Raw genomic sequence first — 20,651 nt, forward strand, 5'->3', positions numbered from 1 at the left:
GATGAGAGTGAAGGGGAATCACAGGAGAAAGTAAGATTAACTGATGCTTTCAGAGGAGATCTAGGCAGTTGGAGAAGAGTTTGGGGTCAATTAGTAATAGCTACAGAACAAAAAGCATTTCAAGCAAGAGAAAGTATCATATTGACTCATCTATGAATATCATTTGCATATTCAAAATAATGTAAATTGTGAATAGTCCTCTAACCAAAATTGTTACATAATTACATGGGGAAGATGGGGGAGGGAGGCGGAGGATCGAAACAGCTGAGTCTTTATCTTCCATTTTAGAAATCAGTGCATAATACTATTAAGTAAAAAATCAAGTAGTCACTACATGTTATATAGAGACATGATAAGAGATAATTAATAAGATAGCAGGTACGAGAGTTGAAGGTGGTTGCTTCTAGGTAGGAGGAAGTGGGGAGTGTGGGCCAGGAGGTGTTGTTTACAGGTATTATAACTGTTTAACTCCAAATTATGTGCATGTATAACTAAAAACAAAACTAAAATAGGAAAAGATAGAACTAAAATCTTGAGCATAACTGCATATTGGTTGGAAGGGATTGATTAAAGTTATTCTAATGTTTTTGTTTTGATATATTAATTGATTTTTTTTTTTTTTTTTCCACACAGTGCTGCATGCGGGATCTTAGTTCCCCGACCAGGGATTGAACCTGTGCATCCTGCAGTGGAAGCACAGAATCCTAACCACTGGACAGACAAGGAATTCCCTTAATTAATTTTGATTGTTAAATGTTCATGTTAAAATTTTTAATTTAAATATTAATGGAACCAGAGCGAGTAATTTCCAAACATGTAAGAAGAAAAAAAGAGAATAAGGGGTGAGAAACCTCAAATGGTCCAAAAGAAGACAGGAAAGGGGAAAAATAAATAAGAGAAAAATCTGGGCAGATGAAAAGCACCCAATTTTTTTTGTAGAAATGAATCCAGTGATAACATAATCACAATCAATATAAATGGAGTAAATTCTCCAGTCAAAATACATAGTTTGTTAGACTAAATAAAAATTAATATCCAGCTATATGTCGATTACAAGAGGTATAACTAAAACGTAAGAAAAAAGGTTAAAAGTAAAAGAACAGAATACATATATGTGCCAGGCAAATACTAAACAAACAAAAAAAACCCTGTGTAGATATATTAATATTAGATAAAATAAAATTTATGACTAAAAGTATGAACTAGAGATAAAGAGACCTGCCACATTGATATAAGTTTTAATTCACCACGAAGACATAATTATAAACCTATATTTCTTAATGATACAGCTTCAAATTTATAAAGGAAAACTGTCAGAACTCCCAGGAGAAATTGACAAATCCACTACAATTGTGGGAAATTTTAACATATTTCCCTCAGTTAATTGATGGATCAAGAAAAAAAGTGTTTTTCAGTAAGGATATAGGAGATTTGAACAACACAGTTAAAGGTTTGGCATATTGAACTTATCTAAAACCCTGCAGCCAATAATTGGGAGCACATATTCTTTTCTTGTACACGTACAACATTTTTAACAGATTTATTGAGGTATAACTGACATATAATAAGCTGCATGTATTTAAAATGTACAATATGATAAGTTTTGATTTAGTATACATCCATAAAACCATCACCACCATCAAGATAATGAACATACTCATCAACCCCAAAAGTTTACTCATGCCCCTGTTATCTTGGGTGGCAGCATAACCCGCTTAAATATTACATACACCACCTCTTGCAGCTAATTGTGACCATGTGACTACATTCTAACTATGTATGTAAACATAAAAAAGATGTGAGTAGTGTTTGCTGGATGGATCTTTCAGAAAACTCCTTGAAGGAAGGTCAGACATCTGGCATATACTCTCTTTAATTCTTTAGTCCTTTTTTCCCATCTCCCCTCTTTCTGTTTCCTGTCTAGAGCGATGATTGAAGGATCTTGTGATTTGGAGGCACACTGAGGATGGAAGCCACAGGCTAAGGATTGTAGAGAGACAGTTACAGGGAGTCTGAGAACCTGATGAATCCCTGAGGACACTACATCAGCCCTGAGCTGTCTACACCCAGACTTTATCACCTGTCAGGAAAAACTAACTTCCATCTAGTTTAAGTCTCTGCTATTTCCAGTCTCTGTAACAGACATAAATGCAATCCAAGTTGATACATAGTTGGTACTAGAAGTGGGGTAGTGCCTTAACAGTATCTAGAATGTGGCATTAGCTTAGGGGAAGTTTGTTGGGCAAGTGTGTAGGGAGGATCCACTCCTTTGCAGCCTGGAAAGCTGGCAACCCTCAGTATTTGCAAACCACTTGGTCAAATGGTTGCTCATTGTATCTTAGAAAGCCATTAAGAAGGACTTCCCTGGTGGCACAGTGGTTAAGAATCCACCTGCCATTGCAGGGGACACAGGTTCAAATGGAAGCAGTTCAGAATGGTAGCTGCTAAATAGTCACCCTGCCAGGATCTAACACTGTGGACCCAACCCTTTCTCAAGCACCTTCTATTAAGAGGTCTGTGCCTACCCAGTGCAAGACTCCCAGCAAAGACCAGATTAACAATGTTATCTTCCCCTTCAAACCCTGGGGAGTAATTAGGGAAGATGGTCAGAGCACAGAAACCAACATGCAGAATATGAATTTTTAGGCCTAATATGATGTGTAAGATCTTCGGCCATAGTAACTCATGCTTAAGAATTGACTGGAGGGCTTCCCTGGTGGCGCAGTGGTTGAGAGTCCACCTGCCGATGCAGGGGACACAGGATCGTGCCCCGGTCCGGGAAGATCCCACATGCCGCGGAGCGGCTGGGCCCGTGAGCCATGGCCGCTGAGCCTGCGCGTCTGGAGCCTGTGCTCCGCAACGGGAGAGGCCACAACAGTGAGAGGCCCACGTACCGCAAAAAAAATAAAAATAAATTAAAAAAAAAAAAAAAAAAAGAATTGACTGGAAGCTTACTAGTTATTTTAGGAAGCTATGTTAACAAAAACACACACAAAACCCATATCTGGCCTGCAACAGCTATGGCTGTAAGTTAAACATCCTGAACCTCCTACACAGAAGTGGCTCCCTCTAGAGGTGCTGCCAAAGCTGTGTAGCCCTTAGAGAGGGTGTCACCCACAGGGGCCTGTTCAGATGGGCCATGAGGGATGATGGACAAGACACCACCTAGCTGAGGACAGAGCAAGGGACCATGGGAAAGAGTGAGGATTTTCCCAGGGGGCAGAACCAGGGGAAGCCAGATAGACCAACCAAGGAACTTACTCCTGTGTTGGGGCAGGTGGTCCTTGACCCCCAGATTTGATATACACTGTTGTTCTGGTTATCTATTGCCACCTCAAAATTTAGTGGATTAAAATAACAATTATTTGTTGGGACCTAATCAAACTTATAAGCTTTTGCACAGCAAAGAAAACCATTAAAAAAAAAAAAGACAACCTACAGAATGGGAGAGAGTATTTGCAAATGATGCGATGAACAAGGGCTTAATCTCCAAAATATACAAATAGCTTATATAACTCAACAACAAAAAAACAAATAGGGGCTTCCCTGGTGGCGCAGTGGTTGAGAGTCCGCCTGCCGGTGCAGGGGACACGGGTTCGTGCCCCGGTCCGGGAGGATCCCTCATGCCGCGGAGCGGCTGGGCCCGTGAGCCATGGCCGCTGAGCCTGCGCGTCCAGAGCCTATGCTCTGCAATGGGAGAGGCCACAACAGTGAGAGGCCCGTGTACCGCAAAAAAAAAAAACAAAAGCAAAAACAAATAACTGGGGCTTCCCTGATGGCACAGTGGTTGGGAGTCCACCTGCCAAAGCAGGGTACACGGGTTCGAGCCCTGGTCCAGGAGGATCCCACATGCCCTAGAGCAACTAGGCCCATGTGCCACAACTACTGGGGCCTGAGTGCCTGGAGCCCATGCTCTGCAACAAGAGAAGCCACCACAATGAGAAGCCCACACACCACAACGAAGAGTAGCCCCTGCTCGAGGCAGCTAGAGATAAGCCAGTGCACAGCAACGAAGACCAAATGCAGCCAAAAATAAAATAAATAAAACAAACAAACAACGCAATCGAAAAATGGGCAGAAGATCTTAATAGACATTTCTCCAAAGAAGACATACAGATGGCCAGTAGGCACATGAAACGATGCTCAACGTCACTAATTATTAGAGAAATGCAAATCAGAGCTACGATGAGGTACCACCTCACACCGGTAAGAATGGCCATCATTATTTACTTATTTATTTTTGGCTGCGTTGGGTCTTTGTTGCTGTGCGCGGGCAGCGAGCGGGGGGCTACTCTTATTGCGGTGCGCAGGCTTCTCATTGTGGTGGCTTCTCTTGTTGCGGAGCACGGGCTCTAGGCGTGCGGGCTTCAGTAGTTGTGGCACTTAGGCTCAGTAGTTGTGGCTTGCGGGCTCTAGAGCGCAGTCTCAGTAGTTGTGGTGCACGGGCTTAACTGCTCCATGGCATGTGGGATCTTCCCGGACCAGGGCTCAAACCCGTGCCGCCTACATGAGCAGGCGGATTCTCAACCACTGTGCCACCAGGGAAGAGAATGGCCATCATTAAAAAGCCTACAAGGGGCTTCCCTGGTGGCTCAGTGGTTAAGAATCTGCTTGCCAATGCAAGGGACACAGGTTTGAGCCCTGGTCCAGGAAAACCCCACATGCCATGGAGCAACTAATCCCGTGCACCACAACTACTGAGCCTGCGCTCTAGAGCCCGCAAGAGCACGCGGCAACAAAGACCCAACACAGCCAAAAATAAATTAAATAAATAAAAGTCTACAGATAACAAATACTGGAGAGGGTGTGAAGAAAAGGGAACCCTCCTACACTGTTGGTGGAAATGCAATTTGGTGCAGCAATTATGGAAAACAGTATGGAGGTTCCTCAGAAAACTAAAAATAGAATTACCATATGATCCAGCAATCCCACTCCTGGGCATATACCTGAACAAGACTTGAATTCAAAAAGATACATGCACCCCTATGTTCACAGCAGCATTATTCACAGTAGCCAAGACATGGAAACAACCTAAATATCCACCGACAGGAATGGATAAAGAAGATGTGGTACATATATACAATGGAATACTATTCAGCCATAAAAATGAATGAACTAATGCCACTTGCAGCAACATGGATGGACCTAGAGATTATCACTTACTAAGTGAAGTAAGTCAGAAAGAGAAAGACAAATACCATATCATATCACTTACATGTGGAATCTAAAATACAGCACAAATGAACTTATCTATAAAACAGGAACAGACTCACAGACATAGAGATCAGACTTGTTGTTGCCAAGGGTGGGGAGGGAGGGAGGGAGAGGGATGGGCTGGGAATTTGGGGTTAGTAGATGCAAGCTGTTACATCTTTTTAAAATTTAATTAATTAAATTTTTGCCTGTGTTGGGTCTTCCTTGCTGCGCGCGGGCTTTCTCTAGTTGTGGCGAGCGGGGGCTACTCTTTGTTGCAGAGCCCGGGCTCTAGGTGCACGGGCTTCAGTAGTTGTGGCACGTGGGCTCAGTAGCTGTGGCTCGCAGACTTTAGAGCGCAGGCTCAGTAGCTGTTGCACACAGGCTTAGTTGCTCCGCGGCATGTGGGATCTCCCCAGACCAGGGCTCGAACCCACGTCCCCTGCATTGGCAGGGGGATTCTTAACCACTGCACCACCAGGGAAGCTCACAAACTATTACATTTAGAATGGATAAACAACAAGATCCTACTGTACAGTACAGGGAACTACATCCAATCTCCTGGGATAAACCGTAATAGAAAAGAATATTTAAAAAAAAGAATGTCTGTATGTATAAAACTGAGCCACTCTGCTGTTCAGCAGAGACTGGCACAACATTGTAAACCAACTATACCTCAATTTTTAAAAATAACAATTATTTGTTATCCCCACAGTTCCTTTGGCTCCAAAGGGCTTCGTTGGGCACTCTGGCTCAGGGTATCTCATGTGATTATAGTTACACAGCTGAAGCTGGAGCAGCTAGGGGCTGACTGGGCATCTCACTTTCTTCATATATTCTTGGAGCTTCTCAGTGGCTCTCTGTCTAGGCAAATTTGGGCTTCCTCACAAGATGGTGGCCTCAGGGCAGTTGGAGTGCTAACTTAGGGGGTCCCAGCATAAGTGTTCCAGCAAACGAGGCAGAAGCTGCATTGCCTTTCAGGACCTAGCCTCAGAGGCTATAGAGCATTACTTCCTCTATGCTCTACTGGTCAAACAGCCACTGGCACATCCAGGTTCAAGGGATGAGAACATACACAAGCCACTCAATGGTCAATAGATTAGTGACTAGTGACTGCTGGGTGTTTCCTAGGCGTTCCTTTTCTGAATGAGAGTTTTGCTTGCGATTGACTTTTCCTGTTCCACCATTGTATATCAGGTGTGTTGGGGGCTGACAGTTTGTCTTTGGTCCAGTTTGCTGGACCAGAAAGAGCCACGTGAGGAACTGACAGATTTTGAGTAGCTGAAGGGACGTATTGCTGCACAGTTTGGTAGTTATCTATCTAAACTCCATTCTCCTCTTCGTCCTCAATAAAACAATTCTTATATTTCCCACATTCCCTTGCATCTAAGAGTGGTCATGTGAGAAAATTCTGGCCAATGAGATGTCAGCCAAAGTTGTTGGATGAGACATCCAAGAAGGCTTTTTAAAAGGGGGCAAAAAAATTGATATTGATCCTCTTCTGCCCTTTCCCCTTTCCTCCTGATTTCTGTCTGGAATGCAGATATGAAAGCTGGAGCTCCATTCAGTCACCTTGGACCATGAGTTAACCTTAAGAATGAAAACCACAGTCTGAGAATGGTGATACAGAGAGATAGAATGGTGATAAGATAAAGAGGTAGAGAACGGTGATAGAGATAGATGGGCTCTGTTGATGATGGAGCTACTGTGAACCACTTCCCCATGGACATTTTTTACACAAGAGAAAAATAAAACTCCAGTCTTATTTCTGGTCTCCATTATTAGCAGCTAAATGCAGTTTTTACCTTAGACAGTGTCTTCCTCACTTGATTATCCAAAGCAGGGGCTCCTTTGGTTTCACTCATTATTTTTATTCCCTGAAACTTACATAGAATCTGGCACAGAGTAGGCACTCAGTAAATGCTGATTGAATGAATGCCTAGCACTTTAAGTTATAGCTGATTTATTTAACTGTCTGGGTTTGGTAAGGTGCAAAGAATCTCCCCCCACCCTATCCTGCCATCAGCTGCTGCCTTCAACCCTGCTCTGTCAGCAGACTTCCCCGCCCTGGAACACATCTCTCAAGTACACCTCATGGCTTTCTTGTCATTTTCATGGAATACAAGTCTTGAACAGTCCAGTTTTAAAATTTCAATCTTATATTCAATTCCCAGGTCACACACCCCCAGCTCAGGTTGGACCCACAGCCCAGAGACCTGAAATGGCAAAGGATGGGGGGTACCTTTATCTTCGCCCTTCTTCCACCCTCCCTCCACTACCTGCCTCTGGCTTCTAGAGGGCTGGAATGGTGGGAGAAAGGAAAAAGGTAATTTTATATGACCAGGGCTGTTAGAACCTTCTGTATGACAGATGCCTAAGTTCTGGCTTTCTCTTGGGGGGCGGTATTTGAGGAGACTCACGGAGCCTCCACACTGCATGGTCCTTGATGTCTGCAGTGCATCTCCAACTGACATCTTGCACAGTACCCTGAGCTTCTAGCCCACAGTACCTTGCCATTAGAGTCTTCTTGCCCTGCAGGGGTCTCTCTTGGACAGGGTCCCATCTAGATGGTTAAAGCCCAAGCACTTTCCATGATGTCCTCTTGGCCCATGAGAAACTCCCACATCCTTCCCATGCCAGGTGCTGGAAGTACAGGCTACTCTTCAGCACTGCTGTTCCAGGGCCAGGCTCCAGTCAATGTCTAATATGCCCCATTCACCAAACTGTCCGCATATACTCATCTCTATGTTCATATGCATCTCCCAAATGCCAGTAAACGCATGTCAGTTTTTCCAAAACTCTCTCAAAGTGCTTTGCTTGAGCTCTGTAACAGCACTAGGACAATAATTCCATTACACAAGAATCATCCAGCCAAGGACTGAGCTTCCTGCAAACACCTGTAATCTCCTGGTACTCTCCTTACTTGGTCTGTAGCCTCTGCTCACCTATCTAAGAATGAGGAAGGGGAAATAACAATGCATTATAGAACAGACCAAAAACCCTATCTCCGTAACTCTCCACTCCCTTGTCAATATTCTTGTTTATAGAGGCTGAAGATGATGATAAGGGACTATCATTGTTAGAGGAGTTGTTCTCTTTTGTCTGTCCAGTGAAGTCTTTCTCTACAATGTGGAGTACCTACATGCTCTTCTCTCCTTGAAGACTCAGCTCAAACTCTAAGACAACAAGAAAAATCTCTTTGAACATCACGTTACGCATGCACGACCAACTTTAATTTTTACAACCACGTCTTGAGTTAGAGAAAAAAGGTAATTAAGACTTAAGGAGGTAGGACCTTCTGGTTAAACATGGTGGATTGAGCACACACATTTATCTCTGCTTCATCCAGAAACCACATCAAAATGAGAGTAAGGAAATTTAAAAACATAAAGGAGAAGATGAGAGATGTAATTTTGAAAAATGGAAAGTCATATGTGTAAAGTTTTAAATCCTTAAGTTTGAATATTTTCCATTCTACTCATGAGGTAGGGAGTGGAAAACCAAACAGGAATAAAATAATTGGAGTCTTAGAACTTGTAAAGACTTTAAAGATTAAAAGTTCTTTGTCCTCTGGAAGCAGGGGCAAGGGGACTGAAATTCCTTTTTGGGGATAATGATTGGCCCAGGAGACAAAGTTTACAGGAGGTAGAAGACTGATCTCTCCCTCACCCACCACACAGTGAGTCACCCCCAGCTGACCATCTCTGGCACCTCCACAGGGCTTCCAGTCAGCTCTCTTGGACCTCACACTTAAGTTGGAACAGACAGCCAAGGCTTGCCAGAGAGTTGAAGGCAGCCTCAAACATAAAAGTCAGAAGCCAAAAGAAAAGGAACCTGGCGGGTAATGAAGGGAGCAGAAGAAAATGTCCAAAAACCTACAATTAATATCTTCAGAAATCAAGAGAAAATATTGCACCCATGATAAAAGAAAGGATGCTATTTTTAAAAGGAACATTCAGAAAATAATAAAGACTTGTGCTCGCTTTGGCAGCATATATACTAAAGTTGGAACGGTACAGAGAAGATTAGCATGGCCCCTGCACAAGGATGACACGTAAATTCGTGAAGTGTTCCAAATTTTTTTTTTTTTTTTTAAAGGAAGAGGAAGTGAGGCAAGCGGACCCAAGGCCTGGGGTTGGCTGATGGTATGGAGTAGTTGCCATTTCTCACTAGCTGATGGCATTTTATTTTATTTTATTTTATTTATTTTTTTGGCTGCGTTTGGTCTTCGTTGCTGTGCACGGGCTTTCTCTAGTTGCGGCGAGCGGGGGCTACTCTTCGTTGTGGTGCGTGGGCTTCTCACTGCAGTGGCTTCTCTTGTTGCGGAGTACAGGCTCTAGGCACACGGACTTCAGTAGTTGTGGCACGTGGGCTCAGTAGTTGTGGTGCACGGGCTTACTTGCTCCACGGCATATGGGATCTTCTGGAACCAGGGATCAAACCTGTGTCCCCTGCATTGGCGGGCGGATTCTTAACCACTGCACCACCAGGGAAGTACCTGTTCCATATCTTTTGTATAACTGATTCACTTTGCTGTACGCCTGAAACTAACACAACACTGTAAATCAACTATACTCCGATAAAAATTTTTTTAAAAAGAAAATAATAAAGACTTCTTGGAAATTAAAAATAAGAAGTGAGGAACTTCCCTGGCAGTCCAGTGGTTAACACTCCACCCTTCCACTGCAGGTGGCATAGGTTCAATACCTGGTCAGGGAACTAAGATCCCATATGTCCATCCAGCCAAAAATTAATTAATTAATTAAATAAAAATAAAAATATGGAAGTGTACGGAATTCCCTGGCGGTCCAGTGGTTAAGACGTGGCACTTTCACTGCCATGGGCTGAGCTCGATTCCTGATCAGGTAACTAAGATTCCCACAAACTGCGTGGCATGGGCGAAAAAAATGAAGGAAAAATAAAGGAAAAAAATGGAAGTAGAAGTTAGTAATTTAATAAAAAAGATTCTAAGATAAAGTTGAAGAAATATCCTGGAGAGTAGAATAAAAATACAAAGAAATAGAAAATATGAAATAAATGTAAGAAAATAAGAGGTTCAGTCTAGGAGACAGAATATCTGGGTAAAAGGAGTTTTAGAAAGAGAGAAGAAATAGTCAGTGGGAAAATTATTAAAGAAATAATTCAATAACAATTTCCTGCACTGAAGGACATGAGTCTCCAGATTGAAAGGGCCCATTAAATGCCTAGCACATTAAATTTAAAAAAACAAAGAAACAAAAATTTTAAAAAATCAAACACCCAAGGGTTTTTCATCATGGAATTTTAGAGTAAATATTAAGAGCAACTTCTAAAGTCTTCCAGAGAGAAAATCAGGTTGTATACAAAAGATACTCAGCTGCATATTCAGAATGGCATTGGATTTAATAATATTCCAAAAAACTAGAAAACAATGGGACAATGCCCTCAAAATTCTAAACAAACATTATTTTTAATATAAAATTGTATACTCCACCAAGATGTTTTCAGGCATGCAAAGACAGGAAATTTGCTTTCTGGGCTCCCTTCCTCAGGAAGCTAGTGGATGATGAATTCCACTAACACAGAGCATGAAACCAGGGAAAATCAGAACATGGTATCTAGGAGACAGAGGATACACACAGAAGAGAAACAAAGGGATTCCCTGGATGACGGTGTAGGGAAGAGCCAGGACAACTTTGCAGCAGGCCTCATGCAACCAGCCAGATTGGAACAGAAGGCCATCACTTGTGGTCATCAGGCTACCTACTTTGTTTGACCAATTTGAGAGGTTTACACTTCTAACAGAGGGAATGAAAATGAAACAAAGAAACAAACGAGCCCAAGGCAATTATAAATTCTGGGAGAAACAAAACTGTGCATAGGAGTCAAATTTAATAGTGGCTTAATAGTGAACAGAGTTTGCATAGTCATAATTATACAAACAGTAAATACCAATTTATCCAAAAATCATTGTCTACTATTGGAAGAGGGGATGAGTGTTGCATGTGGAGTAAAGAGCTAAATCCCAATCTTCTATCATAAAAAGTGTACTAAGTGAACTAAGGATTTTATTGATTTTATTACCAAAATTTGCAAAGCAACATTTCCTAAAAGCAGTAGGTTGGAGAGGTTTATTTTGTTTCTGATGAGCTATAGGTTTAGGGTTTTTTTCTCAAAAAACTGCAGATGGGCTTCCCTAGCGGTCCAGTGGTTAAGACTCTGCCCTTCCAATGCAGGTGGCATGTGTTCGAATCCTGTTTGGGGAACTAAGATCCTACATGCTGTAGCAGTATGGCCAAAAAAAATTAAATAAATAAAATATGCAAAAAATACTGAAATTTCCTACATCTGTTATAGAATTTCATGGAGATCTCTCTCTACATACATTAAAAGCAGCTATTAGAATTGTATAGGGAATTCCCTGGTGGTCCAGTGGTTACGACTCGACACTTTCACTGCCAAGGGCCCGGGTTCAATTCCTGGTCAGGAAAATAAGATCCAGGAAGCCTTGCAGCCAAAAACAAAAGGAAGTGTATAAATTGTCATTCATCTCTCACACAATATGAAAACAGTGTTATCTCTGAAACAGCTTAAGTAGGTTTCACTTGTGATGGTGATTAAAAATGCAGATTAGGGCTTCCCTGGTGGCGCAGTGGTTGAGAGTCCGCCTGCCGATGCAGGGGACACGGGTTTGTGCCCCGGTCCGGAAAGATCCCACATGCCGCAGAGCGGCTGGGCCCGTGAGCCATGGCCGCTGAGCCTGTGCGTCCAGAGCCTGTGCTCCACAACAGGAGAGGCCACAACAGTAAGAGGCCCGCATACCGCAAAAAAAAAAAAAAATTCAGATTAGTTACCCCACCCAAGATGTACTGAACCAGTATATCTCTGAGAACCAGAAGTGACATATGACTGCATCCCCCAATGATTGTTAGGTGTCCTAATGGAATCTATTAGAAAAACACATCTTGGATTACTCTAATGTGTTTTCACATTATAATAATTTATTTTGCAACAAATTTGTCCTCTCAGGATAGGAAGTTACTTTCCTCATAACTCTGAAGTGCATAAAGTGTTGATTCTATCAATATTTCAAACAATACCTCATTCTGTTGTTTCATCATTATAGTCTTAACTCATCTGTCATAGAGCTCTGATTTCTCTATCCTGACATCAGATAATCGCCTTGTGTTTTATTCGTATTTTAACTCCATTCCATTCTCAGGAAGGTCAGTAAAACAATATCTCACGGGACTTCCCCGGTGGCGCAGTGGTTAAGAATCCGCCTGCCAATGCAGGGGACACGGGTTCGAGCCCTGGTCTGGGAAGATCTCACATGCCACGGAGCAACTAAGCCCATGTGCCACAACTACTGAGCCTGTGCTCTAGAGCCCCTGCACCACAACTACTGAGTACATGTGCTGCAACTACTGAAGCCCATGCGCCTAGAGCCTGTGCTCCGCAACAAAGAGAAGCCACCGCAATGAGAAGCCCACGCACCACTACGAAGAGTAGCCCCTGCTCGCCGCAACTAGAGAAAGCCTGCACGCAGTAATGAAGACCCAATGCAGCCAAAAATAAATAAATAAATTTATTTTAAAAAAAGAATATCTCACAAGTATTGTCAAAATATGACATTGTAATATAAAATAAAATCTGAGGAAAAATATATTTTATAAAACTATATGAAAATTGACCAAACAAGGAAACAATAAAGACTAAAAAATGAGCTAACTGCCAATTTAAGAAGTTAAAAAAAAAACAGCAGAGTAAACCCAGAGAAAATGGGAGCATATAATAGAATTCCAGGCTGATGTTTATTTTCCATCAAGATTTTACATACAATTCCAATGTGGTTTTGTATCCATTGTTGCCAATTAGAAGCCTGTTGTCCAACCTTCTTTTTTCTTTTTTCTTTTCTTTTTTCTTTTCTTCCTTCCTTCCTTCCTTCCTTTTCTTTCTTTCATAGACTATATTTTCATGGCTCTAATGTGTGTAGGGGGATGATAAGAGAGGATGAATTTGGGGTATTTTGAGGTTAAAAGGACAGCACTTCAACATTGCTTGGCAGTAAGGATGCAAGAAAAGAGAAAAACAAAAGATGATTCACCCCCTTAGAGAAAAACAAGAACAGGCAAGGGCATGGGGAAGAAGATGGGTTGGGTGTTGTGGGACACTTAATTAAAAATTCCTGTATCTGGATGGCTCTATGGATTTGAAAATCTGGAATGCATTTCGACCTATAGGCTGAAGCTATAAATGCAGACGTCAGCAGCATAAAAATATGACGGATGTTGGAGATCCAGAGAATGAGATGTTGGGGATGTTGAGAGAGAGAGGGCATAGAGTGAGAAGTAAGAAAGCCCAGGATGGAACTCCCAAGGAATACTAATGTTTAAGGAAAAAGCAGAGAAAGAGAAGCCTGAAAAGAAAGTTGAAATAGAGGGGCCAAAAAATGGGGGTGGAGAGTGGAGAGAGTGCCATCACGGAAACCAGGAGAAGAAACAAGTTTCAAGAAGAAAATGCTTAACAGGGCCAAATGCTACGGAGAGAGCAAGCAAGATAAGGGTTAGAGTTGATAAGGAGGATGTCACTGGTGACCTTGGGAAGAGGTTTCTTCAGGGATGCAGGAGGTGGAGGAAGAGCGATTGTAACAGGCTGAGGGGTGAGCAGAAGGTTTGGAGGTGGAGAAGACTTCTCTTTGGAATAGCGGAGATGTGAAAAAGAAAGAGACTGGGGGAATTCGCTGGCAGTCCAGTGGTTAGGACTCCATGCTTTCACTGCCGAGGGCCCGGGTTCAATCCCTGGTCAGGGAATTAAGATCCCCCAAGCCTCACAGCATGGCAAGAAAAAAAAAAAGAGAGAGAGAGAGAGAGACAGGGTGGTGGCTGAAAGAAGGAGTGGGGGATTTGATTGTCTCTTTTTTAACATTTTTTATTGGAGTATAGTTGATTTACAACGTTGTGTTAGTTTCAGAGGTACAGCAAAGTGAATCAGTTATACATATACATATATCCACTTTTTTTTTTTAAAGATTCTTTTCCCATATAGGCCATTACAGAGTATTGAGTAGAGTTCCCTGTGCTATACAGCAGGTTCTTATTTGTTATCTATTCTATATATAGTAGTGTGTATATGTCAATCTCAGTCTCCCAATTTATCTCTCCCCACCCATCCCCTGGTAACCATGTTTGTTTTCTACATCCGTGAGTCTACTTCTGTTCTGTAAATAAGTTCAGTTGTACCCTTTTTTTTAGATTCCACATATAAATGATATCTTATGATATTTGTCTTTCTGTGTCTGACTTACTTCACTCAGTATGACAATCTCTAGGACCATCCATGTTGCTGCAAATGCCATTATTTTGTTCTTTTTTATGGCTGAGTAATATTCCATTGTATATGTACCACATCTTCTTTATCCATTCCTCTACTGATGGACATTCAGGTTGCTTCCACATCCTGGTTATTATAAATAGTGCTGCAATGAACATTGGGGTGCATGTATGTTTTTGAATTATGGTTTTCTCTAGTATATGCCCAGGAGTGGGATTGCTGGATCATATGGCAGTTCTATTCATAGTTTTTTAAGGAAACTCCATACTGTTCTCCATAGTGGCTGTACCAATTACATTCCCACCAACAGTGTAGGAGTGTTCCCTTTTCTCCACACCCTCTCTGGCATTTATTATTTGTAGATTTTTTGATGATGGCCATTCTGACCAGTGTGAGGTGATACCTCATTGTTGTTTTGATTTGCATTTCTCTAATAATTAGTGATGAAGAGCATCTTTTCAAGTGCTTTTGACCATCTGTATGTCTTCTTTGGAGAAATGTCTATTTAGATCTTCTGCCCATTTTTTAATTGGGTAATTTGTTTTTTTGATACTGAGCTGCATGAGCTGTTTGTATATTTTGGAGATTAATCCTTTGTTGGTTGCTTCATTTGCAAATATTTTCTCCCATTCAGAAGGTTGTCTTTTTGTTTTGTTTATGGTTTCCTTTGCTATACAAAATGTTTTAAGTTTAATTAGATCCCATTTATTTATTTTTGTTTTTAAGGAAGCCCCAGCTCCATCTTTTTTAAAGAATTTTTTAAATTAATTAATTAAAAAATTTTTTTGGCTGCATTGGGTTTTTGTTGCTGTGCATGGGCTTTCTCTAGTTGCAGTTAGCGTGGGCTACTCTTCATTGCTGTGTGTGGGCTTCTCATTGCGGTGGCTTCTCTTGTTGCGGAACACGGGCTCTAGGCATGCAGGCTTCAGTAGCTGTGGCATGAAGGCTCAGTAATTGTGTCTCACAAGCTCTAGAGCGCAGGCTCAGCAGTTGTGGAACACCAGCTTAGTTGCTCCATGGCCTGTGGGATCCTCCCAGACCAGGGATCAAACCCGTGTCCCCTGCATGGGCAGGCAGTTTCCTAACCATTGTGTCACCAGGGAAGTCCTGGTGATTTTATTTTTGAAAGACAACATGTGAGCTTTTCTGATTACAAAGTAGTTACATATTCTTTTCATGCAACTCAGAAAGCACAGAAAGGACTTCTCTGGTGGTCCAGTGGTAAAGAATCCACCTTACAATGCAGGGGACGCGGATTCAATCCTTTGTCAGGGAACTAAGATCCCACATGCCACGGGCAACTAAGCCCCTGTGTCACAACTACTGAGCTCATGCACCTCAACTAGAGCCCGCGTGTCGCCAACTGCAGAGCCCACAACTAGAGAACCCACAACTGCGCACCACAACTAGAGAAGAGAAAACCCACACACCACAACTAGAGAGAAGCCCGCGTGCCACAACGAAAGATCCCGTGTGCTGCAACTAAGACCCGATGCAGCCAAAAATAAATAAAATTAAAAAATAATAAATAGACCTTAAAAAAAAAGCTCAGAAGAGTGAAAAGAATAAACAATTCTTCTATAAACCCAGTTGACAGAGGTGACATCATCCTTATGTGATGGTCCTTTAATTCACCCACATGTATTTGAATAAAAATTGGCAACTTTGAAGGATGCTTGTTTCATTTCATACATCGTGAGCATTTTCCCTTTCCATAAATAACCTATAATATTTTTGTTATTATGAAGGAAATATACATTGTAAAATAAAACATCAACCAGCAAAGTATAAAGTCTCAGGTAAGGTTATTGATAGAGTGGACTTGATGTGTACATGCCAAGTGGAAAGCACTGGCAGAGCAGATTCTGAAGACAGAAGAGACAGGAGAGAGGACATAACTGCTGCCAGGAGGGTCTGGAGGAGGTGGGAGAGAAGGGGTTCAGACTTCCTGAGGGCCTTGCCTCCCTCTGTAATGGTGACATCTTCCGCTGAGAGTGATAGGGGAGAAAAGGAAGGTGTGATGAAGTCGTTGCTGCAGGGAAATGGTGAGAGGGCTGCTGATAATGAGAAATGGCTGTTTTGTGGTGGCTCACATTCCAGTGAGATAGACTGCGTTTTGATCTTGGTTCTGACCCCTAATTAGCTAAGCATCCTTGCTCAAATGACTTAACCTCTCTGAACGTGACAAGTCTAGAAGAAAAAGCTGAAAAGGTAGATGGTTGAGAACCAACCCATGCTTGGGGTTTAGCCGGACAAGTGTGGGGTAAAACGGAGCTTGGGAGATGAAGTTATTGGCAAGATAGTGCTTTAAATGATAGGTTATGAGGTCTTTGCTCATTAGAGATGGAAACTAAGCAAAGAAGAAGCTATCAGTAAAAGAAATTGAGTTCAAAGAAGTAAAGTTATTTTTACGTTTTCCTGTACTACAAAAGTAACATTCTGAAACATTTTCAAACATTCATAAAAGCAACACCTCCCCACAAATCTGGGTTTCTATCCTCCAGAAATAAATACTAAGACATTTTCACCTCTGTCTTGGCAGGCCTCATGTTAATCTTGGAAACAATAGGTATAATTAAACATTTAAGTGTCACCCATGCTATGCAGCCCAGGCCTCAAGAGGCTGAAACTGACAGGCTACTTTTCTTTTATCAACAGGTTACAAAGGCCAGAGAAAAAAACCATACTGAACAGATTAGGTCCAAGATGGTGGACAAAGTAGGCTAAAGGTCGCCGCTTTCCTTGCCTTGATTCATCTCTGTGTTTCCATACCAACCCCTGAGAACTGAAGGACACTTGCCCTGATTTATCTGTGTTTGCTTCGAATGTACCTGCTATTTGGCAGAGATGCTTTGCAGCTGTACTTTGCAAGATACAGTGTTCAACTGCCCCCAAACCAGCTCTGAATTGACCTCAGCAACCCGCCTGCATAGATGAAACCTGAAGCAGTCCGAGTGTTACCTTTGCTTCACTACCCTGCTAAGATCTCCACACAAAGGGGGCATTTGCACTTTACCAGAACAGTTTATGCCATGTGCAAAGGAATGTGGAAGACTGCACATGCCACGGCTGCCCCTGAAAATCCCTGCCCCTTTCCTAGAGCCCCGATGACTGTCTGCCTCCTAACCCTTAAAATTCCCTTACACCCCTCCCTTTAGGGAGAAGGTGCTTTTAGAACCCCCCTTCTCTGTTCTCTGGCCATTGCATAAAAGCCTGTCTTGCTTGCACCAAACTCAGTTTCATCATCGGCCACTTGAACTTGAGCAGGAAAGAAGACCTTGAATAGCCAGGGGGACTTGGGTTCAGCTAGGGCCCCAAGAGGAGAGGTTTGTGTGTAATTCAGTCGCAGGAGCATGGATTCTACAGCCAAACTTCCTGGGTGCCGTCCTCCGCTCCATCACTCCCAGGCTGTAGAACCGTTCTCAGACTTGTTGGTCTTAGGATGACTTTATCCTCTTAAAAACTGAAGATTCCCAAGAGCTTTTGTTTATGTAAATTATATATATTGATATTTACTATATTAGAAACTAAAACAGAAAATTTTAAATATTAATCCATTAAGAAATAGCAACCATAAACCTATTACATGTTAACATAATTCAGTTTTCATGAAAAATTAACTATATGTCCCAAAACAAAAACGTAATGAGAAGGATGCACTGTTTTACATTTTTGCAAGTCTCTTTAACAGAATATAGCTGGATTCTCATATTTGTGTCTGCATTCAGTCTGTTGCAAAATGTTGCTGTAAATCCAGCCTCACAGATATGTTGTTAAAAAAGGGAGGAATATTTCAAAACCCTTTTCCAACAGCTGTGGATATTTTTGATACTACACCAAACCTTGATACACAGTAGTTTCTAAAAGATTAGTCACAATGTGGAACCCAAAACTGTATCAGTGAACTTTTTGCAACCTGTTACATTTGAATCCATTGCTTTTTTTTTGCATTTGAAATGGATTATTTGGAGAATATTGGTTCACTGCATAATGCAGATCTTCCTAATGTTGGCACACTACAATATACAATTTTGATACATAATAGAAATTTATTAATATCCATCTAAAGGATTTTGAGAATGTCAAGTTCACTGTGGCACACATAAGTTTTCCAAAATTCAAAATTTCACTTGAGAACTCAAATTTCATCACAGACAACAAAAACTGTAGTTGCTTTTCCTGAAGTGAGGCTCACTTCATTTATTTTTGAGACAGTGTTTGCCAAACATCCAAGTCTGAGTAACCATAGCTTGTTCAAGTAAAGATGTTATTCTGTGAAAAAGGGGCTAGTTCATCTCACGACTCAAAAAGCCGCACAAGCGCCCTTCCCCAGGTCAATCACTGTACTCCAGGATGCGGCCAAGTGCTCTATGGGTATTTCCCACTTTACCTCAAACATATTAAGTATGTAAACTCAAGGGTTGAGATTTAATACAATTAATTGGTTTTAACGCTTCATCACGGACAGTTTTTGTGTTTTTTCAAGACAGGAGTGTATGGGGGTGACGGACACAATGACTGCCAGCCAGTGTGGTGCCATCGCCTTGGATTTGTGCTAAGGCACCAACACTTTTACCCCCACTGCTTTGGCATCAGTGCCAGTGTCAACGCAGTGGAAGAGGTGAATAACATCATGGCACAGCATTATTATGAAAATAGTTTTGACCTCACAAACCCCCGGAAAGGGTCTTGGGGACCCTTAGGGGTTCACAGACCACAGTGTCAGAACCATCACTGTAGAGTAAGTTACCTACCTTCTCTGGCTTTCAGTTTCCTTATTTATAAAACAGAACTAATAATGCTACAGCTACCTCATAGGGTTGTTGTGAAAGCTAAATGATTTAAAACATGTAAAGCACTTAGAATAGTCCCTGGCACATTGTGTTATACAAGCATTTGCTAATATTATAATCGTATATGCAATGCCATTAAATGTTCTTCCAAAATAAATTTATTGATAGTGTATTATTCCATAATAATGTAACGTAATTGTTGGATATTACGTTGTTTTCATTTTTTCATCACCCTTGTACATGTCTTTGGCACATCACCGATTATTTAGAGTAAGTTCCTGAAGTGGAATTGCCCAGAGTACACACATTTTTCACAGTACTGTTGAAAAGCATACATGGAGTATTAATGTGGGAGATCTGAAAAGAGAGAGGTCCATGGGCCAAGTGAGTATTTGACTCCAGCAGGGAGCATTTCTTAAGGTGGTGCCGTTGAGTACAAAAGATTATGAACTGTGATGATCATCTCTGAATTGGAAGAGGCCAAGGTGTTGGCTGAGTCATCCTCATGAACACTGAAGTCACCCAGTTGGTATGCAGAGAACCAGAGACTGGGACACAGGTCCCATCATGACTTGATGGGTAGACTTTGCCAGAACATGATTTTGCTGGGGAACTACACGCAAGCCCAAGAAAGCCAAAGTGACCAATATCTTTATAACCAACACCTATAAAAGATTCCCAAGCCCTAGATGATGAGACATTTCTTTCAAGTAATATTTGATTCAAAACAAAACCAGTCTCCCCCTAAAATTTAGACACAAGCATTTACAAATTCCTTATTCAGAAATGGAACTCATCCACTATGAATATAAGGTAAGTACAAAGTAGGTTTTCTAGCTTCATTTGGTGGAAGCTTGTTTACATGCAGGCTTTAAGGTCTGACTTCAGGATACTGGAAATGAAACTCATGGAATCTTGGCCCAGGCAGAAGTAGTAGTATAGTGAGGGCTTCCCTGGTGGCGCAGTGGTTGAGAATCCACCTGCCAACGCAGGGGACACGGGTTCAAGTCCTGGTCTGGGAAGATCCCACATGCTGCAAAGCAACTAAGCCCATGCACCACAACTACTGAGCCCGTGTGCCTAGAGCCCGGTTTCCACAACAAGAGAAGCCACCGCAATGAGAAGCCCACCCACCACAACGAAGAGTAGCTCCCGCTCACTGCAACTAGAGAAAGCCCGCGTGCAGCAACAAAGACCCAAAACAAGCAGCCAAAAAAAAAAGAAAAGTAGTACAGTGAAAGAAGGGTTCTTTTTCAATAAACAATGCCGTAACAAATGGTTTTCCATATTAAAAAATTGAAATTGGATCCCTTTCTCAGTGTACACAGAAATCAATTCTAGATGGAATAAGAA

General features: G+C 41.8%; 1 non-coding gene across 1 annotated transcript; it reads left to right on the forward strand.

Annotated features, from left to right (window-relative positions):
* The first annotated feature begins 9,168 nt into the window (after positions 1–9,168).
* Positions 9,169–9,275, forward strand: LOC112411665 (U6 spliceosomal RNA). The gene has a single exon (XR_003005677.1). It is a non-coding gene; the product is annotated as a U6 spliceosomal RNA (small nuclear RNA).
* The last annotated feature ends 11,376 nt before the right edge of the window (positions 9,276–20,651 follow it).

Source organism: Neophocaena asiaeorientalis, unplaced genomic scaffold, assembly GCF_003031525.2.
Source record: "Neophocaena asiaeorientalis asiaeorientalis breed wild unplaced genomic scaffold, Neophocaena_asiaeorientalis_V1.1 scaffold167, whole genome shotgun sequence".
Classification (NCBI taxonomy): Eukaryota; Metazoa; Chordata; class Mammalia; order Artiodactyla; family Phocoenidae; genus Neophocaena; species Neophocaena asiaeorientalis.